The sequence below is a fragment of the Danio rerio genome, chromosome 10, assembly GCF_052040795.2.
Source record: "Danio rerio strain M-AB ecotype USA chromosome 10, GRCz13ab, whole genome shotgun sequence".
NCBI lineage: Eukaryota > Metazoa > Chordata > Actinopteri > Cypriniformes > Danionidae > Danio > Danio rerio.
This window is the reverse complement of record NC_141030.1, coordinates 12,918,325-12,928,819: the sequence shown is the minus strand read 5'-3', so window position 1 is coordinate 12,928,819 and position 10,495 is coordinate 12,918,325. Positions and strand designations below refer to the sequence as shown.

General features: G+C 35.1%; 1 long non-coding RNA gene across 1 annotated transcript; it reads left to right on the top strand.

The window, feature by feature from the left end:
• The first annotated feature begins 246 nt into the window (after positions 1 to 246).
• LOC147841983 (uncharacterized) lies at positions 247 to 9,049 on the top strand. Its single transcript, XR_015500865.1, has 4 exons — positions 247 to 1,888; positions 6,542 to 7,358; positions 8,103 to 8,287; positions 8,661 to 9,049. It is a non-coding gene; the product is annotated as an uncharacterized LOC147841983 (long non-coding RNA).
• Positions 9,050 to 10,495: the final 1,446 nt, after the last annotated feature.

The following is a 10,495-nucleotide window of genomic DNA, read 5'->3' as shown; positions in this document are numbered from 1 at the left end:
CAGGTTTTATTACATTCTGAATTGGACGTTGAAAATGAGCTTATCTCAGCCAGCAGAGAGGTCAAATCACAGTAATGCAACCTCAGTCAGAGACATAGATTTTCACTTGCAACTTGCTTTAACATGTTTAACAGTGCATGAAATGTTGTCTAAAACAAAAAAGAATAATGCATGTTATGGCTGGATCTGTTTTTATCACTTTCTGAATTGGACGTTGAAAATGAGCTTATCTCAGCCAGCAGATAGGTCAAATCACAGTAATGCAAACTCAGTCAGAGACATAGATTTTCACTTGCAACTTGCTTTAACATGTTTAACAGTGCATGAAATGTTGTCTAAAACAAAAAAGAATGATGCATTTTATGGCTGGATCTGGTTTTATTACATTCTGAATTGGACGTTGAAAATGAGCTTATCTCAGCCAGCAGAGAGGTCAAATCACAGTAATGCAAACTCAGTCAGAGACATAGATTTTCACTTGCAACTTGCTTTAACATGTTTAACAGTGCATGAAATGTTGTCTAAAACAAAAAAGAATGATGCATTTTATGGCTGGATCTGGTTTTATTACATTCTGAATTGGACGTTAAAAATGAGCTTATCTCAGCCAGCAGAGAGGTCAAATCACAGTAATGCAAACTCAGTCAGAGACATAGATTTTCACTTGCAACTTGCTTTAACATGTTTAACAGTGCATGAAATGTTGTCTAAAACAAAAAAGAATGATGCATTTTATAGCTGGATCAGGTTTTATTACATTCTGAATTGGACATTGAAAATGAGCTTATCTCAGCCAGCAGAGAGGTCAAATCACAGTAATGCAAACTCAGTCAGAGACATAGATTTTCACTTGCAACTTGCTTTAACATGTTTAACAGTGCATAAAATGTTGTCTGAAACAAAAAAGAATGATGCATTTTATAGCTGGATCTGGTTTTATTACATTCTGAATTGGACGTTGAAAATGAGCTTATCTCAGCCAGCAGAAATGTCAAATCACAGTAATGCAAACTCAGTCAGAGACATAGATTTTCACTTGCAACTTGCTTTAACATGTTTAACAGTGCATGAATTGTTGTCTAAAACAAAAAAGAATGATGCATTTTATGGCTGGATCACTTTCTGAATTGGACGTTGAAAATGAGCTTATCTCAGCCAGCAGAGAGGTCAAATCACAGTAATGCAAACTCAGTCAGAGACATAGATTTTCACTTGCAACTTGCTTTAACATGTTTAACAGTGCATGAATTGTTGTCTAAAACAAAAAAGAATGATGCATTTTATGGCTGGATCACTTTCTGAATTGGACGTTGAAAATGAGCTTATCTCAGCCAGCAGAGAGGTCAAATCACAGTAATGCAAACTCAGTCAGAGACATAGATTTTCACCTGCAACTTGCTTTAACATGTTTACAAGTGCATGAAATGTTGTCTAAAACAAAAAAGAATGATGCATTGTATGGCTGGATCTGTTTTATCACTTTCTGAATTGGACGTTGAAAATGAGCTTATCTCAGCCAGCATAGAGGTCAAATCACAGTAATGCAAACTCAGTCAGAGACATATATTTTCACTTGCAACTTGCTTTAACATGTTTAACAGTGCATGAATTGTTGTCTATAACAAAAAAGAATGATGCATTTTATGGCTGGATCCTTTTTTTCACTTTCTGAATTGGACGTTGAAAATGAGCTCATCTCAGCCAGCAGAGAGGTCAAATCACAGTAATGCAAACTCAGTCAGAGACATAGATATTCACTTGCAACTTGCTTTAACATGTTTAACAGTGCATGAATTGTTGTCTAAAACAAAAAAGAATGATGCATTTTATGGCTGGATCACTTTCTGAATTGGACGTTGAAAATGAGCTTATCTCAGCCAGCAGAGAGGTCAAATCACAGTAATGCAAACTCAGTCAGAGACATAGATTTTCACTTGCAACTTGCTTTAACATGTTTAACAGTGCATGAAATGTTGTCTAAAACAAAAAAGAATGATGCATTTTATGGCTGGATCTGTTTTTATCACTTTCTGAATTGGACGTTGAAAATGAGCTTATCTCAGCCAGCAGAGAGGTCAAATCACAGTAATGCAAACTCAGTCAGAGACATAAATTTTCACTTGCAACTTGCTTTAACATGTTTAACAGTGCATGAAATGTTGTCTAAAACAAAAAAGAATGATGCATTTTATGGCTGGATCTGGTTTTATTACATTCTGAATTGGACGTTGAAAATGAGCTTATCTCAGCCAGCAGAGAGGTCAAATCACAGTAATGCAAACTCAGTCAGAGACATAGATTTTCACTTGCAACTTGCTTTAACATGTTTAACAGTGCATGAAATGTTGTCTAAAACAAAAAAGAATGATGCATTTTATAGCTGGATCAAATTTTATTACATTCTGAATTGGACGTTGAAAATGAGCTTATCTCAGCCAGCCGAGAGGTCAAATCACAGTAATGCAACCTCAGTCAGAGACATAGATTTTCACTTGCAACTTGCTTTAACATGTTTAACAGTGCATAAAATGTTGTCTAAAACAAAAAAGAATGATGCATTTTATGGCTGGATCTGGTTTTATTACATTCTGAATTGGACGTTGAAAATGAGCTTATCTCAGCCAGCAGAGAGGTCAAATCACAGTAATGCAAACTCAGTCAGAGACTTAGATTTTCACTTGCAACTTGCTTTAACATGTTTAACAGTGCATGAAATGTTGTCTAAAACAAAAAAGAATGATGCATTTTATGGCTGGATCTGGTTTTATTACATTCTGAATTGGACGTTGAAAATGAGCTTATCTCAGCCAGCAGAGAGGTCAAATCACAGTAATGCAAACTCAGTCAGAGACATAGATTTTCACTTGCAACTTGCTTTAACATGTTTAACAGTGCAAGAAATGTTGTCTAAAACAAAAAAGAATGATGCATTTTATAGCTGGATCTGGTTTTATTACATTCTGAATTGGACGTTGAAAATGAGCTTATCTCAGCCAGCAGAGAGGTCAAATCACAGTAATGCAAACTCAGTCAAAGACATAGATTTTCACTTGCAACTTGCTTTACCATGTTTAACAGTGCATGAAATGTTGTCTAAAACAAAAAAGAATGATGCATTTTATGGCTGGATCTGTTTTTATCACTTTCTGAATTGGACGTTGAAAATGAGCTTATCTCAGCCAGCAGATAGGTCAAATCACAGTAATGCAAACTCAGTCAGAGACATAGATTTTCACTTGCAACTTGCTTTAACATGTTTAACAGTGCATGAAATGTTGTCTAAAACAAAAAAGAATGATGCATTTTATGGCTGGATCTGGTTTTATTACATTCTGAATTGGACGTTAAAAATGAGCTTATCTCAGCCAGCAGAGAGGTCAAATCACAGTAATGCAAACTCAGTCAGATACATAGATTTTCACTTGCAACTTGCTTTAACATGTTTAACAGTGCATGAAATGTTGTCTAAAACAAAAAAGAATGATGCATTTTATAGCTGGATCAGGTTTTATTACATTCTGAATTGGACGTTGAAAATGAGCTTATCTCAGCCAGCAGAGAGGTCAAATCACAGTAATGCAAACTCAGTCAGAGACATAGATTTTCACTTGCAACTTGCTTTAACATGTTTAACAGTGCATGAAATGTTGTCTAAAACAAAAAAGAATGATGCATTTTATAGCTGGATCAGGTTTTATTACATTCTGAATTGGACGTTGAAAATGAGCTTATCTCAGCCAGCAGAGAGGTCAAATCACAGTAATGCAAACTCAGTCAGAGACATAGATTTTCACTTGCAACTTGCTTTAACATGTTTAACAGTGCATGAAATGTTGTCTAAAACAAAAAAGAATGATGCATTTTATGGCTGGATCTGGTTTTATTACATTCTGAATTGGACGTTGAAAATGAGCTTATCTCAGCCAGCAGAGAGGTCAAATCACAGTAATGCAAACTCAGTCAGAGACATAGATTTTCACTTGCAACTTGCTTTAACATGTTTAACAGTGCATGAAATGTTGTCTAAAACAAAAAAAAATGATGCATTTTATAGCTGGATCAGGTTTTATTACATTCTGAATTGGACGTTGAAAATGAGCTTATCTCAGCCAGCAGAGAGGTCAAATCACAGTAATGCAAACTCAGTCAGAGACATAGATTTTCACTTGCAACTTGCTTTAACATGTTTAACAGTGCATGAAATGTTGTCTAAAACAAAAAAAAAATGATGCATTTTATAGCTGGATCAGGTTTTATTATATTCTGAATTGGACGTTGAAAATGAGCTTATCTCAGCCAGCAGAGAGGTCAAATCACAGTAATGCAAACTCAGTCAGAGACATAGATTTTCACTTGCATCTTGCTTTAACATGTTTAACAGTGCATGAAATGTTGTCTAAAACAAAAAAGAATGATGCATTTTATGGCTGGATCTGGTTTTATTACATTCTGAATTGGACGTTGAAAATGAGCTTATCTCAGCCAGCAGAGAGGTCAAATCACAGTAATGCAAACTCAGTCAGAGACATAGATTTTCACTTGCAACTTGCTTTAACATGTTTAACAGTGCATGAAATGTTGTCTAAAACAAAAAAGAATGATGCATTTTATAGCTGGATCAAGTTTTATTACATTCTGAATTGGACGTTGAAAATGAGCTTATCTCAGCCAGCAGAGAGGTCAAATCACAGTAATGCAAACTCAGTCAGAGACATAGATTTTCACTTGCAACTTGCTTTAACATGTTTAACAGTGCATGAAATGTTGTCTAAAACAAAAAAGAATGATGCATTTTATAGCTGGATCAGGTTTTATTACATTCTGAATTGGACGTTGAAAATTAGCTTATCTCAGCCAGCAGAGAGGTCAAATCACAGTAATGCAAACTCAGTCAGAGACATAGATTTTCACTTGCAACTTGCTTTAACATGTTTAACAGTGCATGAAATGTTGTCTAAAACAAAAAAGAATGATGCATTTTATGGCTGGATCTGGTTTTATTACATTCTGAATTGGACGTTGAAAATGAGCTTATCTCAGCCAGCAGAGAGGTCAAATCACAGTAATGCAGACTCAGTCAGAGACATAGATTTTCACTTGCAACTTGCTTTAACATGTTTAACAGTGCATGAAATGTTGTCTAAAACAAAAAAAAAAAATGATGCATTTTATAGCTGGATCAGGTTTTATTATATTCTGAATTGGACGTTGAAAATGAGCTTATCTCAGCCAGCAGAGAGGTCAAATCACAGTAATGCAAACTCAGTCAGAGACATAGATTTTCACTTGCAACTTGCTTTAACATGTTTAACAGTGCATGAAATGTTGTCTAAAACAAAAAAGAATGATGCATTTTATGGCTGGATCTGGTTTTATTACATTCTGAATTGGACGTTGAAAATGAGCTTATCTCAGCCAGCAGAGAGGTCAAATCACAGTAATGCAAACTCAGTCAGAGACATAGATTTTCACTTGCAACTTGCTTTAACATGTTTAACAGTGCATGAAATGTTGTCTAAAACAAAAAAGAATGATGCATTTTATGGCTGGATCTGTTTTTATCACTTTCTGAATTGGACGTTGAAAATGAGCTTATCTCAGCCAGCAGAGAGGTCAAATCACAGTAATGCAAACTCAGTCAGAGACATAGATTTTCACTTGCAACTTGCTTTAACATGTTTAACAGTGCATGAAATGTTGTCTAAAACAAAAAAGAATGATGCATTTTATGGCTGGATCTGGTTTTATTACATTCTGAATTGGACGTTGAAAATGAGCTTATCTCAGCCAGCAAAGAGGTCAAATCACCGTAATGCAAACTCAGTCAGAGACATAGATTTTCACTTGCAACTTGCTTTAACATGTTTAACAGTGCATGAAATGTTGTCTAAAACAAAAAAGAATGATGCATTTTATGGCTGGATCTGGTTTTATTACATTCTGAATTGGACGTTGAAAATGAGCTTATCTCAGCCAGCAAAGAGGTCAAATCACAGTAATGCAAACTCAGTCAGAGACATAGATTTTCACTTGCAACTTGCTTTAACATGTTTAACAGTGCATGAAATGTTGTCTAAAACAAAAAAGAATGATGCATTTTATGGCTGGATCTGGTTTTATTACATTCTGAATTGGACGTTGAAAATGAGCTTATCTCGGCCAGCAGAGAGGTCAAATCACAGTAATGCAAACTCAGTCAGAGACATAGATTTTCACTTGCAACTTGCTTTAACATGTTTAACAGTGCAAGAAATGTTGTCTAAAAAAAAAAGAATGATGCATTTTATAGCTGGATCTGGTTTTATTACATTCTGAATTGGACGTTGAAAATAAGCTTATCTCAGCCAGCAGAGAGGTCAAATCACAGTAATGCAACCTCAGTCAGAGACATAGATTTTCACTTGCAACTTGCTTTAACATGTTTAACAGTGCATGAAATGTTGTCTAAAACAAAAAAGAATAATGCATTTTATGGCTGGATCTGTTTTTATCACTTTCTGAATTGGACGTTGAAAATGAGCTTATCTCAGCCAGCAGATAGGTCAAATCACAGTAATGCAAACTCAGTCAGAGACATAGATTTTCACTTGCAACTTGCTTTAACATGTTTAACAGTACATGAAATGTTGTCTAAAACAAAAAAGAATGATGCATTTTATGGCTGGATCTGGTTTTATTACATTCTGAATTGGACGTTGAAATTGAGCTTATCTCAGCCAGCAGAGAGGTCAAATCACAGTAATGCAAACTCAGTCAGAGACATAGATTTTCACTTGCAACTTGCTTTAACATGTTTAACAGTGCATGAAATGTTGTCTAAAACAAAAAAGAATGATGCATTTTATGGCTGGATCTGGTTTTATTACATTCTGAATTGGACGTTAAAAATGAGCTTATCTCAGCCAGCAGAGAGGTCAAATCACAGTAATGCAAACTCAGTCAGAGACATAGATTTTCACTTGCAACTTGCTTTAACATGTTTAACAGTGCATGAAATGTTGTCTAAAACAAAAAAGAATGATGCATTTTATAGCTGGATCAGGTTTTATTACATTCTGAATTGGACGTTGAAAATGAGCTTATCTCAGCCAGCAGAGAGGTCAAATCACAGTAATGCAAACTCAGTCAGAGACATAGATTTTCACTTGCAACTTGCTTTAACATGTTTAACAGTGCATGAAATGTTGTCTAAAACAAAAAAGAATGATGCATTTTATAGCTGGATCAGGTTTTATTACATTCTGAATTGGACGTTGAAAATGAGCTTATCTCAGCCAGCAGAGAGGTCAAATCACAGTAATGCAAACTCAGTCAGAGACATAGATTTTCACTTGCAACTTGCTTTAACATGTTTAACAGTGCATAAAATGTTGTCTGAAACAAAAAAGAATGATGCATTTTATAGCTGGATCTGGTTTTATTACATTCTGAATTGGACGTTGAAAATGAGCTTATCTCGGCCAGCAGAGAGGTCAAATCACAGTAATGCAAACTCAGTCAGAGACATAGATTTTCACTTGCAACTTGCTTTAACATGTTTAACAGTGCAAGAAATGTTGTCTAAAAAAAAAAGAATGATGCATTTTATAGCTGGATCTGGTTTTATTACATTCTGAATTGGACGTTGAAAATAAGCTTATCTCAGCCAGCAGAGAGGTCAAATCACAGTAATGCAACCTCAGTCAGAGACATAGATTTTCACTTGCAACTTGCTTTAACATGTTTAACAGTGCATGAAATGTTGTCTAAAACAAAAAAGAATAATGCATTTTATGGCTGGATCTGTTTTTATCACTTTCTGAATTGGACGTTGAAAATGAGCTTATCTCAGCCAGCAGATAGGTCAAATCACAGTAATGCAAACTCAGTCAGAGACATAGATTTTCACTTGCAACTTGCTTTAACATGTTTAACAGTGCATGAAATGTTGTCTAAAACAAAAAAGAATGATGCATTTTATGGCTGGATCTGGTTTTATTACATTCTGAATTGGACGTTGAAATTGAGCTTATCTCAGCCAGCAGAGAGGTCAAATCACAGTAATGCAAACTCAGTCAGAGACATAGATTTTCACTTGCAACTTGCTTTAACATGTTTAACAGTGCATGAAATGTTGTCTAAAACAAAAAAGAATGATGCATTTTATGGCTGGATCTGGTTTTATTACATTCTGAATTGGACGTTAAAAATGAGCTTATCTCAGCCAGCAGAGAGGTCAAATCACAGTAATGCAAACTCAGTCAGAGACATAGATTTTCACTTGCAACTTGCTTTAACATGTTTAACAGTGCATGAAATGTTGTCTAAAACAAAAAAGAATGATGCATTTTATAGCTGGATCAGGTTTTATTACATTCTGAATTGGACGTTGAAAATGAGCTTATCTCAGCCAGCAGAGAGGTCAAATCACAGTAATGCAAACTCAGTCAGAGACATAGATTTTCACTTGCAACTTGCTTTAACATGTTTAACAGTGCATGAAATGTTGTCCAAAACAAAAAAGAATGATGCATTTTATAGCTGGATCAGGTTTTATTACATTCTGAATTGGACGTTGAAAATGAGCTTATCTCAGCCAGCAGAGAGGTCAAATCACAGTAATGCAAACTCAGTCAGAGACATAGATTTTCACTTGCAACTTGCTTTAACATGTTTAACAGTGCATAAAATGTTGTCTGAAACAAAAAAGAATGATGCATTTTATAGCTGGATCTGGTTTTATTACATTCTGAATTGGACGTTGAAAATGAGCTTATCTCAGCCAGCAGAAATGTCAAATCACAGTAATGCAAACTCAGTCAGAGACATAGATTTTCACTTGCAACTTGCTTTAACATGTTTAACAGTGCATGAAATGTTGTCTAAAACAAAAAAGAATGATGCATTTTATAGCTGGATCAGGTTTTATTATATTCTGAATTGGACGTTGAAAATGAGCTTATCTCAGCCAGCAGAGAGGTCAAATCACAGTAATGCAAACTCAGTCAGAGACATAGATTTTCACTTGCATCTTGCTTTAACATGTTTAACAGTGCATGGAATGTTGTCTAAAACAAAAAAGAATGATGCATTTTATGGCTGGATCTGGTTTTATTACATTCTGAATTGGACGTTGAAAATGAGCTTATCTCAGCCAGCAGAGAGGTCAAATCACAGTAATGCAAACTCAGTCAGAGACATAGATTTTTACTTGCAACTTGCTTTAACATGTTTAACAGTGCATGAAATGTTGTCTAAAACAAAAAAGAATGATGCATTTTATAGCTGGATCAAGTTTTATTACATTCTGAATTGGACGTTGAAAATGAGCTTATCTCAGCCAGCAGAGAGGTCAAATCACAGTAATGCAAACTCAGTCAGAGACATAGATTTTCACTTGCAACTTGCTTTAACATGTTTAACAGTGCATGAAATGTTGTCTAAAACAAAAAAGAATGATGCATTTTATAGCTGGATCAGGTTTTATTACATTCTGATCTGGACGTTGAAAATGAGCTTATCTCAGCCAGCAGAGAGGTCAAATCACAGTAATGCAAACTCAGTCAGAGACATAGATTTTCACTTGCAACTTGCTTTAACATGTTTAACAGTGCATGAAATGTTGTCTAAAACAAAAAAGAATGATGCATTTTATGGCTGGATCTGGTTTTATTACATTCTGAATTGGACGTTGAAAATGAGCTTATCTCAGCCAGCAGAGAGGTCAAATCACAGTAATGCAAACTCAGTCAGAGACATAGATTTTCACTTGCAACTTGCTTTAACATGTTTAACAGTGCATGAAATGTTGTCTAAAACAAAAAAGAATGATGCATTTTATAGCTGGATCAGGTTTTATTACATTCTGAATTGGACGTTGAAAATGAGCTTATCTCAGCCAGCAGAGAGGTCAAATCACAGTAATGCAAACTCAGTCAGAGACATAGATTTTCACTTGCAACTTGCTTTAACATGTTTAACAGTGCATAAAATGTTGTCTGAAACAAAAAAGAATGATGCATTTTATAGCTGGATCTGGTTTTATTACATTCTGAATTGGACGTTGAAAATGAGCTTATCTCAGCCAGCAGAAATGTCAAATCACAGTAATGCAAACTCAGTCAGAGACATAGATTTTCACTTGCAACTTGCTTTAACATGTTTAACAGTGCATGAAATGTTGTCTAAAACAAAAAAGAATGATGCATTTTATAGCTGGATCAGGTTTTATTATATTCTGAATTGGACGTTGAAAATGAGCTTATCTCAGCCAGCAGAGAGGTCAAATCACAGTAATGCAAACTCAGTCAGAGACATAGATTTTCACTTGCATCTTGCTTTAACATGTTTAACAGTGCATGGAATGTTGTCTAAAACAAAAAAGAATGATGCATTTTATGGCTGGATCTGGTTTTATTACATTCTGAATTGGACGTTGAAAATGAGCTTATCTCAGCCAGCAGAGAGGTCAAATCACAGTAATGCAAACTCAGTCAGAGACATAGATTTTTACTTG